At 37.3% G+C, this 19653-nt stretch overlaps 1 long non-coding RNA gene across 1 annotated transcript in view; it reads right to left on the bottom strand.

The window, feature by feature from the left end:
* The window catches only part of LOC102252913, a 195107-nt gene that overhangs the window by 40541 nt on the left and 134913 nt on the right, over positions 1–19653 (bottom strand). The window contains exon 5 of the long non-coding RNA XR_001363151.1: positions 1546–1634. This is a non-coding gene — a long non-coding RNA (uncharacterized LOC102252913). The remainder of the gene's footprint in view (positions 1–1545; positions 1635–19653) is intronic.

The following is a 19653-nucleotide window of genomic DNA, read 5'->3' on the forward strand; positions in this document are numbered from 1 at the left end:
TCTCTATCGGGATGTGGGGTTGTGCTGAAGTCACATCCTGATAACATCTGCACAGTACTGATAGCTCTTGCTTTATTCTTTATGGTCTGCTGATGAGAGATTCTTTAACATCCCTTTAGTCATCAAGACCCCAGTTGGATTTCTTTGCCTGTGACAGACTTAAAGGTGGTCTCATTTACACTTGAGAAAATTTCACAATATAGGAGGATATTTTCAGTTTGATGTTTCATCCCTTCCTTTTTTTATCCAGATGCTACATTTAGCTTTTCAAATGAATGTCGATCTCAAAATAGATTTTTCATGAAATATATTTTGTCTGATTTTTGAAACACTATGTCTACAGCAGATGATTTCCCGCCCCCCCTCCCCCCACAAAAAAAAAAAATTTTCAGCAAGAAATGGCACCTCTGCTTCTACTTGCACTGCAAGAACAGCTATGATACCTGGTAACGGATAGGTGATTTGATATCCAGTACACAGAAGGTATCCACTATTTTAAAGGACAGGATCTGAGCTGCTTCTGCTTTGCTAATGACCCCAATTACATTGGAGCTGAGTCAATAAACAATGGCATTAACATATGTATAAAAAGTGTTTGTTTTACGTTTCCAAGACTTGGCAAGTCCCTCTCCTGTTCCAGGAAGACTGAAATCTTAGAAGTTTTTTAAAGATAGAACCATGAAAAGTAATATAGGGTATCATGTCAACAATTTTAGGATATCTGAAAGAATTATTGCTATTGCTGAATATACCTTTATTGATGCAGCCAGTATTTAACAGCAATATATGATAACTTTAAAGAACCTGATTACACATAAATTTCAAAGGTTTATTTGGTTTTGGTATTAATTTTTTGACCAATTCAGTGGAAATTTTTCTTTTCCCACCTGAAATTCATAGAGTTGAATAAGTTGTTTTACTGACATTCTTTTAAGAGTTGAAAGCAGAAAGCATATCTTTTTTCATTTTAAAATATTTGGAGATCTTTTTATATATCATTGATTTCTTATGTATTTCTTTTGTGGTTAAAGAACGTGCTCTATAAGATTTCCTTCTGTTTTTTACTGTTGATACTTTTTGGCCTATCCTGTTGTCTACCTTGGTGCACTCCCCATATATACTAGAAAAAGAATGGCTATTCTGCAGTTTTTGGTGGAGTGTTCTAAAATGCAATTTAGGCCAAGAGTGTCAATTATGCTGTTCACATTTTGTATATCTTTATTGATATTTTTGTCTATATATTCTATCAATTATTAAGCATGGAATATTAAAAATACCCAATTATGATTGTGGATTTGACTATATTTTCTCTGCTTCAGGGATTTTGACCCTCCTTTATTAAGTGAATAAACATTTAAGATATGTCTGATGAATTGACCCTTTTATCATTATGAAATGCCCTCTTTATTTCTAGCAATACTCCTTGTCTTAAGGTCCACTTTGTCTGATATTAATATAACCACACAGCTAGGAAACACAGATTTCATTTTTAAATGTCTGGCTATTTTTGTGGGTCAAATGTTTAGAAAGAGTTCATCAGCTTACCTGTCACCTTGCATTCCCAACAAGCTCCCCTGCAGGGGAGAGCTTACGCTTTCTCATGGGTAAGTCCCAGCCTTCTGACACAGGACCAACTGGGGACAGAGGAATTAAACGAAATGAAAAAGGAGTGAGGATGTGATATAATATAAATCAGAATATAATCTTTATTACTTAGAAAATGAATTATTTTAATATTTTCTGAAATTTTGAACTCATTTATGAGCTGTTATGAAGTTGAATAGTATCTCCCTAAAACTTATGTCCACTGAGAACTTCAGAAGTATCTGAATATATACATGTTCAGATACTACTGTATGTAAAATACAATAGTATCTGATTTTCCCCACCCCTGTAGATATACTCTTCCTGCCTTTGAACTCACATGGAAAAAGATTTTTTTAAAAAGTACTATCATGTAGAATTTATATAGTCTTATAGTAATTCCACTTTAAATTTGGTCAAATAAATATATTAAATATATTATTTTACATATCAAGTAACTTTGATAAGAGGAGAAAGCATAAAATAATATTAGCAAAAATATTAATAAAATGCAAGTCAATCTAGAGAGCTAATTTTGTAGGGAAAAATCTCTTCAGAGTAGATTAGCAAGGTAGTATCTCCAAAATACATAAAGCACAAGTTCCCAAATTTCACCTTGCCCCAGTTTCCCAGTCTCTAGAATACTGGTTCTTTATGTGTAAGAGCGAGACATAGAAGATTTCCAGGTATAACTTTGTCCTGTCATATTTTAGTTGTATCTAGAGAGAAATCAAAGGCAAGAGTTGATCCATTAATACTGCCACAGTGTTGATTTTCGCTGTTCTCCCTGAAAGATGAGAGAGCTGGCAGAGCCTACTGCCCGTTTCTTCCCCAATGCACTTTCTGTCACAGCACTTATCAAATAAAGCTTCTGCTTTAGTTACAAGTATTTGTCTGTGTTAGGTATGCAGTCCACATGCCTTTCTCCTTGTAAACACTTGGATTAACTTCTGGATTTTGTTATCATGTGAATAGAGATCAGCTAATTCCAGAAGTTGCCAACTGCTATAACATTTCCTGGAATTGATTTTGCATTATTTGGCATGCAAATGCTTTCAAGGATTCTTCCATTCTCAGAATTTACAGTCTACATTTGTGATTCTTTCAAGACATTCTACATGTAAACCTCTAAAATTTGATTAGGGATTGGTAGTACTGGCCAAACCTACAATATTCTGGAAGGTAAAATAAACACCTGATTCTTTTATGAGAACATTTACATCATATGCTCTATCTTTTACTGTGATCTGTCATGACCTATGTCAATCTAAATACTATGTAGATGGCTGGTTTCAAACAAAATACTCAAAGATTGCAACTTCTCCATCTCTATTGATAAGATCCTATTTGACATTTTCTCTTTACCAGGTTTCTTGGACCCCTATAGTTTCCCAACTCTCTTCCTACTTCTCTGATTCCATCACTACATGCTCCTTTTTTCCTTACCCTAAGGTTAGGTTTCCTCTCAAAGATCTTTCTAGGATGTTTTTTCTCTTTTATACTTTTTAAATGACTTTGAAAATAGTCCCTTATATATCATAGACATACAATAAAAATGTATTGCATACAAGGTAGAAAATGAGGGCTGTAAATGAGGCACACATGAAGTGTTAAATGAGAAGGAACAAAGGGAAAAGTTATTTCCAGCCAGATAAAAAGAGAAAAACATTTCAGACAGAATTTAAATTTTTAAATGATCTTGTAGTATGCAGTATATAGAATTTGGGAATGCAGGAATGGAGAGAAAGAAATCCAAGACAAAAAATTCAGCATAAGAATATAAAAAGTGCCCTCGCTGGTTTGGCTCAGTGGATAGAGCATCAGCCTGCGGACTGAAGGCTCCGGGTTCCATTCTGGTCAAGGGCACATGGCCGGATTGCAGGCTTAATCCCCAGGTTGGGGGCATGCAGGAGGCAGCCAATCAATGATTCTCTCTCATCATTGATGTTTCTATCTCTTCCTCTTCCTTCCTCTCTGAAATCAATAAAAAATATATTTTTTAAAAAAGAATATAAAAAGTATCTTGTAAACAGTAAGAATTTAAGTGAGATTAGGGTCAATTATAACATGAAGTTGAGTGGTGAGAAATATTTGGAAGGTCCAGATCTGGATTCCTTAAGGACAATTACTATAAAGTTCAGACTTTATTCTCTTAATAATGGGAAATATTCTGAGTGTATGAATAGGAGTCCTGCATCCACATGTAGTCTGAAACTATATCTGAGATGGCTTCATAGAATGGGAAAACAAGGGTCAACTTAGGAAATCATCACACAGGCTGGGTGAATGACAAGCCATGCTGGCCTGGAGTCAGCCTGTACTGGCTCGTGAAAACCAAATGCTAAATTTTCAGGATTTTTGGGAGTCAGTTTTTACATACAATCATTATTAAAAATTAAATTATTTATGTTTATAATTAAAGGATTTGTATTTTAAATAGAGGTAATAAATACTCAAAACTACTCACTGAATACTTATTTTACTATTATCTATGCCTTTGTGGTTATATGTATCTGTAAGATGCAAATAATATGAAATGGTGTACTGTTGTACACCTCTTCCCAACTCAGTGTGTAGTGACTTTATGGTGGTAGCTTGAAATCAGTCAGGATTGGAATATTTACACTACAGCAATTGACAAATGCTAAAATCACAATCATGATGATTTGTTTTGTTGATTTTCTAGATTTAAGAAAATAATGGAGAAAATTATAATAAGGTAAATTCAACTTAAAAGTATGTCATACGTTTAGTTATTCTATTGTGAATAGCACAAAACTTTATACACTATAATTCTAATAAAAATTATCCAGAAGTTGTTCATGTCATTATTGAGTAAGTAAAGTTCCAACTTATGTCTTTACTTTTTCAGAAGGTTTTATATCAGAATCACAGTTGTCATTAGTTGCAACCATAAGTTGGTTGGCTATGGGTACAAAAGTTTAGCAAATATCAACAAAAGCATTCTGTGAGGATCAATTAGATCTATGGAATTTACAGTAAAGAGCATAATGCATTTTATTATAATTTTAAATTGGTGCTACATATGCTTCATATAGATAAAATTTATAATAAACATGTATATTTTTGTGTGCGCATATATACATACACATTTTGGGGGGTGGGTGGGGATGTCATTACACACTGCTGGCAGTATTACCTTAGCAGTAGAAATGGGGAGGAAGGCATACTTTCAAAAAATATTTGAAGGTGATAATACAATGAAAACTAATTAAATATAAGGGGATGAGTAGTGATTCAGAGATGTGTGAAGTTCTGAGGGCATCGACATGTAGTTTGGGTAAATATGAAGCAGAGGTAGAAAAGATTTGTGAGGAATACTAGTTCAGTTTTTGACTGCTGTATAGATTTGGGAGCCATCGGCACTGAGAATAGTGCCGATGACTCCCAAAGAAACCCTCCCGTTCTAGTGAAACACAGTTAAGAGAGAAAGACAGCAAATCCATGATTATAGTGCAGTATATAAATTGCTATGGTAAAGGAAGGCACCTTATGCTAAGAGAGCCAAGCCAAAAAAAGAGGTGAAAAGCATTATAAGAGGCTGAGCAAATTCCATGTCCTGCCTCATGTCCTGAAGGAAGATAGTGTATTTGATGCATAGATATAGCCAAAGAGTATCTGGAGGAAAGAGTACACAGAGGAAAGAAAAAAGGTATGGAGGAGAGGCAAAAATCCATCTATGCCAAAAAGCTTTAACTTTATTTTGTAGAAAATTGATAACTTTCAAAGGATTTTATGCAACTATCATTTTGACAGCACTGTGGACGATGGATTAAAAGGATAAAAGTTTGGGAATAAGACCAGACAGAAGTCTTTCAAAGCAATTTTGGAGAGAAATGCTAAAGCTTTGAACTCAGGTAGTGATAGAGAAGTGGAAACTTAGTTAAAATCATAATTACTTAGTGACTGGATGTTTAGTAAAAAGGGTCAAATGACCTCCAGGTATATGTTTTGGTTCAATGGATGGGTAGTAATGCCTTTTAAATAGGTAGCATAATTATATAATTGATCATATAAACCAGGACAGATTTGGGAGCTAAAATTAATGGACATTATAGAATTTTAAAATTATCTTGCATTGACTAAAAATCATTTTTATATTATAGGTGGAACTATATACTAGCTCTACTCAATAATGAATTTCAAAAATAAAATTATTTCTAAAAAACTGTCACTTTTATTTTTATGACAAGAATATATCAGTTTGTTTACACATAGCTATGACTTATCTGTGTACCATAATCAATTCTATTCCATATATGTCTACTCCATATGTCTGCTCCATAATTTTTATAATTTGTTAAGAACAGTGTTTTTACTATGATGCTGAATTCTCCACAATTTGTTTGAAAACTAAATAATGCAATCCAAGTAGCTTTTCATAGCACATTACTTTGTTCAAAAAATGTTACCTATTATTATTTTTATTACTATGAAATTTGTTTGCCCTAAGATTTAGAGTAAAGATAAAAGCAGATAATGATGTGTGAAGGTATCTATTCCAAGAGCAGCTGCAAGATCCTCAGATACCATGGTCACCACAGATACCCTCAGACACCACACAACATAGAACTCTGCTTCACATCTGTTCAAATGTAAACTGAAGGTATCTATTTTCTCTTTTCTACAGAATTTGTGAGTGATATTTTGTTTTTCAAACATAATCACATTACTGGTTAATCATCTGTAGATTATGCCCTTTGAACCCCGTGTCCTAAGAGTAGAATCAAATTGGAACTGAATTTCACATGCAACCTGGTGAAGAGAAGGTGAATGAATCCGTGAAGTTTTTTCATTGTCTTCTAGATCCCCAACCTTCCATTTATATTCCTCCTTACCCCCTCTCAATGGTAATTCCACCCACATATGCAGAAACATTGAATTTCTAAGTTACTTTCTACCATCTCCTCCACCCCCACCCCCCCACACACACTCTCATCAAAAAAGGAAGAGATTTAATATCTGCCATTTATAGATGTTAACTGATTGATTGACTAATGGCACTTGAGTGTGAATGAGTTTCTGTAAATGCCTAACCATAGTCAGGCCTATGTATTTTGATCCTTTTGTCTATAATTAGAAATGAAAAAACTGTATCCCTGTTAAAGCAATTTCAAGCATCTGAGAGAAGAAAGGCAAGAATGGTTCTGAGAGGTAAGGCCCACACTAAAGGTAAATCTGCTTGACTCCTTTTAGGATAATTGCGTGTGTGTTTTGAAGGGACAAAAGGCTTCTCCTTGAAATGGCCTCTTAATCACTGAAGGAGACAGGTGAGGCTGTTAGAGACCTGTTCCTCAGTGTGTGGCTGCTGCTGTTTCCTGACCTCTGCACTGGCCTGGCGCCCTGCCACCCAGGACAACTATGTTTCTTGGGGTTTCTTTTACAGAAGCTTCACTTGATTCCAGATCAGATCATACAGCGGGGCTGGAAGGCAATCCCACTAAAGTAGGGTAGGTTGTCAGATGAAGGAGCTGCAGGTAGACTATGGTGTGAGTTAAGACCAGCAGTCAGACTCATGGTTGTGCTCAAAGATGCTAAGTAGAGAATCCAGCTCTCTGGATTAATAAGATGCTCAAGGAGCCTGGACCAGACATCAGGAAGAAATCCAGGTCACCAGTAGGAGAAAGTGAAGGCATAATCTTCAAGATCAGGGTCCTAAGCAAGCCTGTGGTATTTGAGAAGAACGCAGAATAAAAGTACTGATTTGGAAACCAAGACTAGATGAATCATTGAGACTATAGTCCCTGGAAACAGCTGCCACCTTGGGGTGAGGCAAGAAGGTTCCATATTCTGTGCAAGAATTCTTTTGGGGTCCTCCTCTAGTCATGCTACTTCACATGAACAAGGAATATACTATGCTAAGGAGAAATGCCCATCTGAAGCTTGTGCCCAGAATCTAGACTCTTGCTCGAATGACCCCGAGCCTGCTTCTGGAGCCTGAACATGACCTTTCCTTGTCCATTCTTTAAGTAACTGACAGCCCCACCTGTGTGGGCACCATTAGTGCTGAGCTGAGGCTATGAGGTGACTTTTAGGAAAAGAGGAAAGATAGACAGAGCTAGCATTTGGACAGGTAGTTCTAGTTTCTACTCACTTGCACAGAAGACCCATCAAGGTGCAAAATGAAGCTGGAACTGGGAAGAGAAGGGTGAATGGCCAAGGGGCTCTCATTTGTGTTCTTGGGCCTGGTGCTCCGTAAACTTCCCTGACCAAAGGAAAAAACTGACCCCAAAGCTTGAGATCTTCTTGAACTTCCAGGTAAGAATTAAGATGTTAGAGGACAGCCCGGCCTGTGTGACTCAGTGGTTGAGTGAGCATTGACTCATGAACCAGGAAATCAGGGTTCGTTTTGATTCCCTGTCAGGGCACATGACCAAGTTGTGGGCTTGATCCCCAATAAGGGATAAGCGGGAAGCAACGATTCTCTCTCATCGTTGACATTTCTATCTTTCTCCCTCTTCCTCTCTGAAATCAATAAAAATATTTTTTAATAAATGATGTTATAGGACACAAGGTTTCTAAATCACAGCCCTTTCTCAAAAGAATTACCAGAATTTTCAAGTGTACAGGGTTTTACTTGTTTAATTAGTGCTTAATATTTTTTAAAAACTCCAGTTTGGGGATTGTGAAACAAATACCTGGGGCTCAGGAGTGGGAAGAGTCTATGGTAGCTTCAGGATACAAGAATCTCCCAATGGCATTTACATTGAAGAAAAAAAAGTTAAGTGAATTGGAAGAATTTAGATCCACTAGTCTGCCATCTTTAAATAAAATTTCCTTTCCTTATTGACTTCCTAGAATATATCCCTTTGCATTCTTTGGTATTTCTGGAAATGAAGTTTCTGTAAAAAAAAAGCGTGTTATTAGAATATACATGTTTATTAATTTGCATAATGTGTTGTGTTTGTAGTTTACTTTGCTTCTCATTACTAAATGTACTAGAAGAAAAAATATATGTTTAATACTAATGTTGTTCATAATCCTATGTCTATCTGTGTGATACTATGATATATAAGTCCAGAATTTGTCTGGTTAAAACACACACAAATCCTTGCTTTGATGTAAGGTTTTTCCCACAAGTACATAAACATTTTGAAATCATACAAGAGATGTTTAATGTATAAGATTGGTCACTTAGCAAGTTGATTTTTAGAGAAAATATGAAGGATACAATTATTAAATAATATAACCAAAATTTAATCAACCAAACAAGAATAAATACCATAAAATTAGTGTTGTCAATTTCAAATTAGTCACTTCAGGAAGACAGACATTTAATCCACTACTCAGAATATTTTTGGAAGTTCTCTTTTGGGAATTTTGGGTACCTTTGGTACAAATCCTTTGAAATATCCTAACTGATGTGAATCTTCATCAATTGAGGTCAGATTTTATTTTTAGAGAGAGCAAGATGCCAATCAAAGCCAAGGCTGCTAGATTAGACACATGATCAAGCTGAGTTGTTCCACTTCTGACCAAAATGAAAGCATACTTACAAATCCTAGAATGGTGTGTTTATGTGGCTATATACATTTCTACTGCATTGAAGACAATTTTAAATAAAAGTTAAAAATATGTTCTGAGTATCATTAGAATATGCTTAGCTTACTAAGGTTATGATTTTAAAGAAAAATTACATTTGGGTATATAGCTTTTAATATACATTTGTTAAGTAGAAAGTTTTTATTCCCACCAAAATGAATTCTAGGTGAATTAAAAATATTTTTTAAAGTAAGCTATAAGATTTTAGAAGAAATTACAGGTGATTAGCTGACATCATAACAAAGTGAGAACCTTTAAAGAACATATTGAACCCTGGTAGCTGTGCCTCAGTGGTTAGAGTGTCAACCTGTGCACTGAAGGGTCACAGGTTCGATTCCTAGTCAAGGACAGGTACCTGGGTTGCAGTTTCTATCCCTGGTCCTGGTCAGAGTGTGTGCAGGAGGTATCCAATTGCTGTGTCTCTCTCACCTCTCTCTCTCTCTCTCTCTCTCTCTCTCCCCCTCACTTCTACTCTCTTCTACTCTCTCTAAATATTAATGGGAAAAATATCCTCAGGAGAGGATTAATAAAACAAAAGAACATATTGATATAATCAATGGTTGAAAAAAAATAAAACATCAGAAAAGATGCATTTAGAAAATGAAAACAAATGGATAAAGAGGTTTAATAAAGCCACATTTCTTTTAAGTAAAAAACACCTTAGACCTAGCCAGTTTGGCTCAGTGGATAGAGCGTCGGCTTGTGGACTGAAGGATCTCAGGTTCCAGCCAAGGGCACATGCCCAGGTTGTGGGCTTGATCCCCAGTAGGGGGCGTGCAGGAGGCAGCCGATCAATAATTCTCTCATCATTGATGTTTCTCTCTCTCTCTCCCTCTCTCTTCCTCTCGGAAATCAATAAAACTATATTTTAAAATAAACAACCTTAAATTCTTATACTCAGTGAAAGTAAAGAAACACCCTCCTAGGCTATGGAAGTATAAATTGTCATGACTTTCCTCTCGGGCAAATTGGTGGTGATATGTAAGAAATGACTGGAAAACATGTTATATTCTTTGACCTAGTAAGTTAAGTCCTAAGAATGCATTTTAAGAAAGTTATTATAAATGCATGCAAAGATTTATATCCAAGTAACGTTTTTGTCCTAGTGAAAGAAAAGAAAATAATCTGATGTCCACCTATAGGGGATTAAATTAGTAAACTTCGGTATTTCCATATATTACAGAATAATTAATGACAGGAAAAAGTTGATAATATACAGGTTTTCTAACAATAACACAACTACAACCATTTTACTTCTATAGACAGACAGACTAATCTATTTCCAAATACTCTTAATTCAGTCATTTAACGAGGAACAGACCTGTGCGGGTGTGTATTATATATCCGTACTTTTGAAACACTCCCATGAGGCTATGCTGCACACTCCCTTCATTTCTGGATACAGTGTGATTTCTAGTCATGGACGTTTTCTCACTGGCAATGCCATAGACTTTAACCCAGCCTAGAATGAGGGCAGGAACCTCGCTGCCACCCGCACAGAGCTGCCTTCTTTGGTGGGCACATTGTACTGCTTTACTTTTTTATCCTGAGCAAAGAGGTTTCTACTTCCTGAGACATTCAGAGTAGGTGATTTAAAGCTTGTGATTATCACTTCAAGACTGTGTCTGTTTTTAATGACAATTTAAATCACAGAGAACAACATTGCCCAATCTACCGATACCTTTTCTACACCAGATGACCACTTAAACCCTATCTTTCTGCAGATCTTTGCACCCTCTCACATGTGTTTTCTTTTAGTTAATACTAAGAATACGATTTTGATTATGCATTTATTTTAGTGTGCTAAAGCTTGAGCTCCTTCATCATATTTCAGTTTTGTTTAATAGTTTATAGGGGTTAAAATATCTCCAATGAAATAACCAAGCTGCATTCAACTACATAACAGAGGGTATTTTCTTAGTACTTGAGAAGAAAATACCCAAAAGGGGACCTTTTAGGAATGATGGAAATGTCTCAATTGGAAAAAAAAAGGGGGGATTTTTTAAGCTAAAAAGTAGTTCTTGAGAAAAGGATAATACTGAAATATTGGAGATTTTTAAAGTTTGATTAAAAATCACATCTTTATGTGGAATTTCAAAAATATTGATGAAATAATTTTAATCATCAGGTTTATATTGTAAACTAAAGAGGTAAAATAAGTTGTACATTTGATTTAGCATAAAGCTCTAGAAAATTAAAAACGTTTTTAAAAATGTTATTAATATGAATAATCTTCTATCTAAACTATAGGTCTGATACAGTTATGTCTCTCACCTGGGCATAAGGAGCAGTTAGAACAGGAGTTAAGATCATGGACTTCAGAGTCAATCATAACCCATTTGAGCTGTGGTTCTACCACCCACTCCCTGTGTTACCTCAGGCAAACTTCTATTTCCTTCCAGGTACAAAAGGCATAATAATCTGTACCTTGAAAGTTCATTAAAAGATAAATGAAATAATATATAAAGACCTTTGTAGAGTTCTTGGCTCATAATAAGCACTAAATAAGTGGTGGTTGTCATTATTGCTACTAATTATACTCATTTTAACACTCACTAAATATCATATTGTTCTCTTCTAAATTGTCCTCTCACTCAGTTATGCTGCCTCTCTAAATCCATTTTAATTTCGATATTCTCCTGAGACATCCTTTACTTTCCTGGTTTGTGTTGATCTCTAATTGCTCCTTGAAATATTCTTACTCCTTAGCCCAAATAAACTATAAACTACTAGAAATTAGGATGCCTTCTATTATTTCTGAATTCCTTAAATTTATTACTAGAGGCCCAGTGCATGAATTCGTGCATGGGTGGGGTTTCCTCGGTGTGGCCTGCAGCGATTGGGCGGAAACCAGCAGTCCAACGCTGCCTGCCACTCCTGCCTGCCACTCCCGCTCATCCCGGCCCAGCTGCGCCTGCCATGGGCTCACATCCAGTCAGTTCTGATTGGGAGAGGCTCATGTTCTCACCAACCATGAGCCCCATGTCTGGCGCCCATCCTGAGGGGGGGGAGGGGGTGGGCGAGGAGGGATGCAATTTGCCCTCCGGGTAGGCGGTGGGAAGCCCTTGCCGCCCGGGATCCCGATCTGTCTCACTGACATTTGTGCTGGTTGCTGGGAGCCACCTGGCGGTCGCTTTTATATTGTTTCTTCCTTGTGGAGCATCTAGGAAGGGGAAGCAGCCACGGTACCCAAGGCCAACTTCCAGGAGGTCAGCGGGGCTGTCAGGATTGTGCTGGTGGTGCCAGACCATCGGTGCCTGGACCATTATCTAGAGCAGTGATGGCGAACCTATGACACGTGTATCAGAGGTGACACGCGAACTCATTTTTTTGGTTGATTTTTCTTTGTTAAATGGCATTTAAATATATAAAATAAATATCAAAAATATAAGTCTTTTTTTAATATGGTTGCAAATATCAAAAATTTTCTATATGTGACACGGCACCAGAGTTAAGTTAGGGTTGCCGCTGGGATGGGTCTGTCAGCTGAGCAGCACTCCTGCTGTGGGAGCGCACTGACCACCAGGGGGCAGCTCCTGTGTTGAGTGGCTGCCCCCTGGTGGTCAGTGTGCGTCTTAGCGACTGGTCAACCAGTCATTTGGTTGTTTGGTTGTTCGGTTGCTTAGGCTTTTATATATAGAGATATCCCTGTTCTTGCTATTTATTTTACATAATAAACCACAAAATTCTGTAGCTTAAAACAACGACCCATCTTGTTATGTCTCATAATCTTTATGGGTCAGGAATTTGGACAGGGTTTGGACAGGTGCTTCTTCTATCTTATGGGGTATTGACAGAGTCATTTAGTGGTAGATGGCCTGGTGTGAGAAAGATTACTTTGCTCACATTCTGGTGCCTTGGTAGGGCTAGTGGGAAGACGAGGTTTAGCTGGGACTGTGAACATACTAATGCCTGCATGTGGAGTGCATGCTGTCTCTAGCATGGAGGCCTCATGATCATTGTTGAGCTTCTTATATGTCTGCTCAGGTCAGCATGGCCTTATACAACTAAGAAGTCTTGCAGCACCATCACTATTTGTTGAAGCAGTCACAAACCCACCCATATTCATGGGGAAGGGGACACAGATCCCACCTTTTGGTGGAAGGAGTGTTAAAGAATTTACAGCTATGGTTTAAAGTTGCCACAATCCCCTATGACACAGAGTCCTTTGAGAGTAGAGACTATGTCTTGGTCATATTAATTTTACTAACAATGCTTGCAGATAGAGAGACATTTTAAAAATAAATTTTTAAAAGAACCATAAGGCATAAACTTTAAAAAAATGATTATAAACTTAGCCTTTGTTCATATTCTCCATAGTTAAGAAAAACAAAACTAATTATTTGAAAGGTTTTTTTAATACCAAAATCTAACCATCACTGAATTTTACTGCCATGAGACCAGTGGCCATATTAAACATTCCCTTACTGACTCCTAAGCCTTGTTAGTTCCTATCTCAATTTCTTTTCTTTTTTAATTTTCACGCACAAGTGTTTGTGTGTGATTTAAAGTCAGAAGATATGTTGTTTTCTTCCAATAATTCTGTGTAAGCCACTTCTTTACTTCAGAGCCAATTTTCATTCCTTTTCAATAATAATAATAATGTTGCATTAGATAATATTTAAAGTTTAATAAGGCTCTAAATAAAACTCTGCAATTATGGTTTGACTATTCTTACAATAATAATGGGAGAGGGGCATAGAGGCATGGAGTGGTAGAAAGAATGCTGGTATCAAACAAAAATGGATTTGGGGTCCAGGCCTCCCACCTTCTAGTGGTGTAACTTTGGGGATAATAATAATTTCTCTTCTAATAAATCTCGAAGTTGTGGTAAATCCAATGAGGCCATATATATGAAAATATTCATACAATATTTGGGAACTTTTCTCTCTTTATAAAGGTGCAGAGTGGAAAGTCATATAGGGTTTTAGATAGAATCTGTCCTTATACTAAGCACAAGTTTGGAGCATTTCTGTGAACAGGCATCTAGGCTGGAATATCTCCAGGTCCAGAACCTGCAACTAAATATCACCCCCTTCCCTTGGAGGCTGCATTTCTAATCATTGAAAACATGATAATTCAGCCGCTGAGCCAGTAGAGAGAAATTATTCATTACTGGGTTCAAGCCAAGGTCAAAAACATCAAACCCCAACCATTAAGCAAAATGGTGACAGCCATGGTAGTGATGACCCAGAGCGAATATATTGCTCATGGGAAGCAAGGTCAGGACTACAGCAGGCCTGAAAAAGGTTGCCGAGTCCACGTCAGGAACAACCAGCCTGCAGTCCAGAGATGTGTGTGAAACAGCACTTTCCAGGTGGCGTAGAAGAAAGAGTTCAGCAAAGGAGAGGCCAGCCACCAGCAGACAGGCACTGCAATGGACATCCTCGCTCTGACGGCATTTACAAGTTTTGTTTCTGTGCTTCAAAACTCCTTCTTCCTCCAGCCTACACCTCCTCGCCTTGGCAAATTTGGGAAAGACATGGACAAAAGATATAGTTTCGCTTTCCTGCTGAAAAAGGCAGTTTGCTTTTTGCCTCCCCAACTCAGAGTAGAGACTATGCTCACTTCTTGAAATCCACCTGCTCAGTCAACCCCTGCCCCCCGATTGCTTTAGGCATTTATACTTTCACAGTCCAAGTAGAAGGATGCTGAACCCAGTGGGTGTAAGGACTACAGACGTTTTTAGAAGTCGGTACCTGTGTTCTCAGCAATGAGAATTGTTTCCTAGCATTTCTTTAATTTGTCTAGGCTTAAAGAAAAATAGCACTTGTATCAGGGCAACATATGAAATGCAGAGTTCTGTGTCTAGTGCCTGGGTAAAAATGGAATTGTAATGATTTACTTGGGGGACTACAATGTGTGATAATGTATAAAAATATAGAAAGGCATGGTTGAATTCTGTATCCTATTCTCTATAGAGCTGACTATAGGAATATCCACCCAGATATGAAAGTCAAGAAAGGGTCATGCTCCGCCTTGCCTTTGTTTAAGACACCTTCTTGAAGCACAGTTTTGGCCGGCCTGGGCCGAAGATTCACATACAGCTTTGGGTGTCTGGGAAATGCCTGTTTCATTACGGCCCCTGAACCCTATCATGTTACACTTCAGAAGTAGTGACCAGCTTACTTAAAACAAAGAAGCTTTGACCTTTCTCCCCTTCTGAAACCAAAAACAGATGAACTTAAAGTGACTCATTTCCGGCTTTAAATATGCTCTAAGAAAAAGTTTTCAAGTAGTGTAGGGCCAGGGGATTTTGTTATGTTTTGTTCTGGGTTGTTCTTTTGCCTTATTTTTATTCTGTGTTTTTACATAAATATCTCATTCCCTTCTTGTCAAGGTCAACATATTTATTACTTACATTCTTAGTACAGCTATACTTCCTCTCTCTCTCTCTCTCTCTCTCTCTCTCTCTCTCTCTCTCTTTCTCTCTCTCTCTCTCATCTTTCTTGTTTATAACCATGACTCTTGATATTCCAAGTTTTAAAACAGCTTGGCTTTCAGCAGCTAAATCTGACAAGGTCAGCATTTTCCTGTTTATTCTGAGAATACTATTTACCCTCTGGCATTTTTAAAAACAATTCTGTAAAACATCACTTGGCAAAAGTTTGTAGCATTCATAGAGTCTTCCATAAAGTCACATCACAATAAATGACAACTTCTTGCTCTGATTTTTGAACTCTGGGACAATCATCTCTACCTGAGTATTTGGTGCCTAAGCAGCTACAGTAATCCATTCTTTTAAATAAAATTATACATTTAAAATAATCTAAATGATTTAAAAATAATTACTTTCACTTCCATATGATATTCTGCTAATTTCAATAAAAACTAATCAAATGATTCTTATGTTTTACCAACCTTCAGGAAATATTTCCATTAGAAATTACACAATGCACCATATTATTTATTTTAATTTATAAATGAGGAGAAAGAAATACCTTCAGTAGTCAAGCCATAGGGGAGAAAAATCTACTTTTGTTCAGAACATATACTAGTATTGTGAGGCAGTTGGGGATTATAAGTTATGCTTAAGGGGACAAAAGCTGTTTCACAACTGTGGAAATTGAGAATGTTATTTGAAAAGAGCCTAACATATTTGTCAAAGATTCAAAGACAATCCACCAGGCCTGGGTACAGTTTTATGTTCACTAGAGCTACTGCAAATGCTTCTGCTTTAGCATGAACACATCAGATCCCAACAGCCCTTGGGACCAGGCTAAAAGCATAACTTCTAGCTGTGAAGTTTGAGTACAGAACATGTCTCCGTGACACTCAGAATTCCTCTCCACTGAGCTTGACGGGGAAGCCAAAGCATGGAATACCTTCAAATTTTGTTAAGAAGAATTGTATTCACGGGACTGTGAGAAGAAAACATTTAACTCAAGCAAACACACTGCTCGTTCAAAATAAACTGCATTAACACATAGATGTCTTTTTGGTGGAGGTGAGGGTTGGAGTGGGGAGAGAGCACACATGTCATTGGGAATGTTTTGTGGTTTCTTCAAGAAGAGTAGGGAGGCTTGAATCTCTGGCTCAGGAGAATTAAGGAGCAGGTGATGCCTGGGAGGATAAACATTGCTAAGTCTGCATTTATTTCTTTAGCTCTAACTGCACATTAATTCAATAAGATGATCTAATAAAATAATGCATTTTTCAAAATGCTTAGCTAGCATTTTGGGAGGGTGGGCATTTTTATTATTTACCAAGGAATGCATCTTGGAACTGGTGAAGGAAGGAAGCTCTCGCTGTAGGCTGCTCTGGCCTCCAGGGGTCACCCTTCCCTTTAATGACTCTACAACAATAGTCTGAGACCCCACCCTACGGGACTTTGGTCTTTTAGCAATTTCTAGTGCCCTAGTAACTCTGAGAATCCCGGAGATTGCTTTTATGTTCAAGAACGTGTGCTGCTTGTCACTTTCTTCCTCAGACAGCCATCCGTCTCTGTCTGCTGCCACACCCTCTGCCAGCAACCTCTTGCTGCCCGAATCTGACTTCCCTAAAGTCATTTCTGCTCTCCTCTTGCCAGTTTGTACTAAATGTAGACATGGGCTTATCTGGTTATTCCCTACAGCACAATCAATAGCAGGATGAGATAGTTAGCAAAACTTGGCTGAAGGCATAAGGAAAACAGAAGGAAAGAAATTACAAGGAAAAAATTTTAAAAATAGAAAAGTAGAACAGGATACTTGATTTTTCTGACTCTCCCCCAGAGTGTGTACACTTCCACAGGCATTCCCTACTAAATGTCTCTCTTTTACACACACACACACACACACACCACCCTTCTTAGTTCATGTTCCACAGGCCAGCTTGCTTCTCTCTCATCTGGAATCAAGACCCTCAAATCCTTTGTGACTGCCACAGACGGGAAAATTTGTTTTCCTAAAAGGAAACTTGATATGAGACACAAAGAATATAACCCTTTATGTTATCCTATATATGTCAGCTTCTCTCTCCAATGCCTCAAACTCTCTCAGAATAAAATATTTGCATTATCTTATTTTAGTCAAGATGGGGGAGGGCGTAAGCTGTGTGATTTAAAAGGCAGGATGTTTCTATATTCTGTCATTCATTTCTAAACAAATATTGGCATCCACAGGGGTACCCTGTTCCACTTGAAAGTTAATGACTAAAGTGAAGCACCCAGGGTGTCTTGAGATCATGTAGAATGAAAAGAAATAAGTAATAGGCAGAGACACACGTTTAAAAGGATAAGGCAAGAACTAGATTGTGGAGGCTGACAGGTTAATCAGTTCAGACCCTAGGCATTGTAGTCTGAGGAACTGTTAGGACTTAGAAAGATGGTGAGACTTCTGGGGGAAAAGCAAAGACTAGAGGGATTGTGTATGGTGAAGTAGGAGATGGAAAAGAAACTGCAAAGCTGATCTCAAACTAGGGTTTTTAATATACTGCATCTCTGCAGCGAAATGGATTTCCTTGTTAAAGACTAGAGATTGATTAGAAAAAAATCAGGATGACTAACTCTGAGTTAGCCAGGGGCCAAGACCAGAGACACGAAATACAAAGTTCTCTGAGGCCTGACATTGTGCTTTCATGTGTCATGTTACCCAGGAACTTCAATCAGGCCTTTAGGAAGGGCAACACTTTGGTGTCCCTGCGAACCAGTATAGTTAAAGTATTTGTTCACATGTATTCGAAGCAGGGCCTCATGAGGGAAAAATTAAGAAGGAAGTTTCCTATTGGCAGCAGCTTTTATCTCTGACCCAAACTTGAATACTCCCTTCAGTAAATCAAAAACATTTCAGAGATGACATTCTGGTGATCAGCTATTGTTATCTGACCGGCTCATCCCTACTCCAAATAGTCTTTCTAAGTATTTTTCCCAACAGGATATTGAACTTTCCTTGGAAATTTTGTAATAGATTTAATTTCCATCCTGTTAATTTTTCAATGATGCCTCAATGTCCCCTAGAGTCAAAGGCCCTGGCATCATCTAGCTGCTCCACCTTTCAACACGACGTTGCCAGTCTCATGCCACTACCACCTGGAGTTACTGGTGGCGGCACCATTAAACATGCCTTGCTCTCCACTTACCTACGTGATAGAAAACAAACAGTGCGTGTCAGAGCACAAGATCCTCTCTCATGAGGACCCCACTAAAAGCTTGTGAATTGAAATGGATAAAAGTGGTGGTTCTAGGGCACAAAGAACAGTGGAAATGGAGGTCAAAATACAGAAGATCTATATCCAAAATGATCCTCAACCTCAGTCATCTGGGTGTGATGAGTCAAATGAGGTTTGGGGCCACCTCTTTTTGCTGCTATGTCCTCAGAAGTATTTAGAAATTTTCCTGAGAAATGTGCTACTTTCTAACTCACTTAGGAAATAAAACTTTGAACATCTCAATCCTGTCCTTTCATTAACATGTTTTGCATGTAAACTTCTAATTGGTTTCTTTATTCTCATTTTTAAAATGAATATATTCTTCTACATTAACATTTTATATAAAATCATGGTCTAGACATGTACATGTACTGCTAAAATTAAATCATCAATAATCACTATCTAAAATGAATTACATTCCAAAAGCTCTGGCTAATGATTTATCTCTTCTTCATGGAACCGATCTCTATCAGATTGATTTATGTAGCAGCCAATCATGTTTCAGTAAACTGCAGCATGCACATGCATCTTTAAGTGATGATAAGCTGTGGCTGTCCATTTGTTTGTACAACACTAGCAAGAAAAAAAAAGAAATAAAAGAAGGAAAAAGAAAATCTGAACCTCTTTCAAAAGCCTCATATGATGACCAAATTCTCTAAGAAATAATAATGGTCAATTCAATATCAAAGTTCAGAATAACTGATATAGTATCAAGCTTATGCAAAAATATTCAAAAATGATGAACATTAAAATGGTGACATTGGATGCAGAGAATTATTTGCCTTTGCATGTTTACAGTGTTTGCTTTGATAGCAAGGTACCTTTTTGCACATTTACATTATTTGCTTTGATAGTAGATGCTTTTGTTAGTTGTTAAAG

The sequence above is a fragment of the Myotis brandtii genome, unplaced genomic scaffold (genome assembly GCF_000412655.1).
Source record: "Myotis brandtii unplaced genomic scaffold, ASM41265v1 scaffold344, whole genome shotgun sequence".
NCBI classification, from domain to species: Eukaryota; Metazoa; Chordata; class Mammalia; order Chiroptera; family Vespertilionidae; genus Myotis; species Myotis brandtii.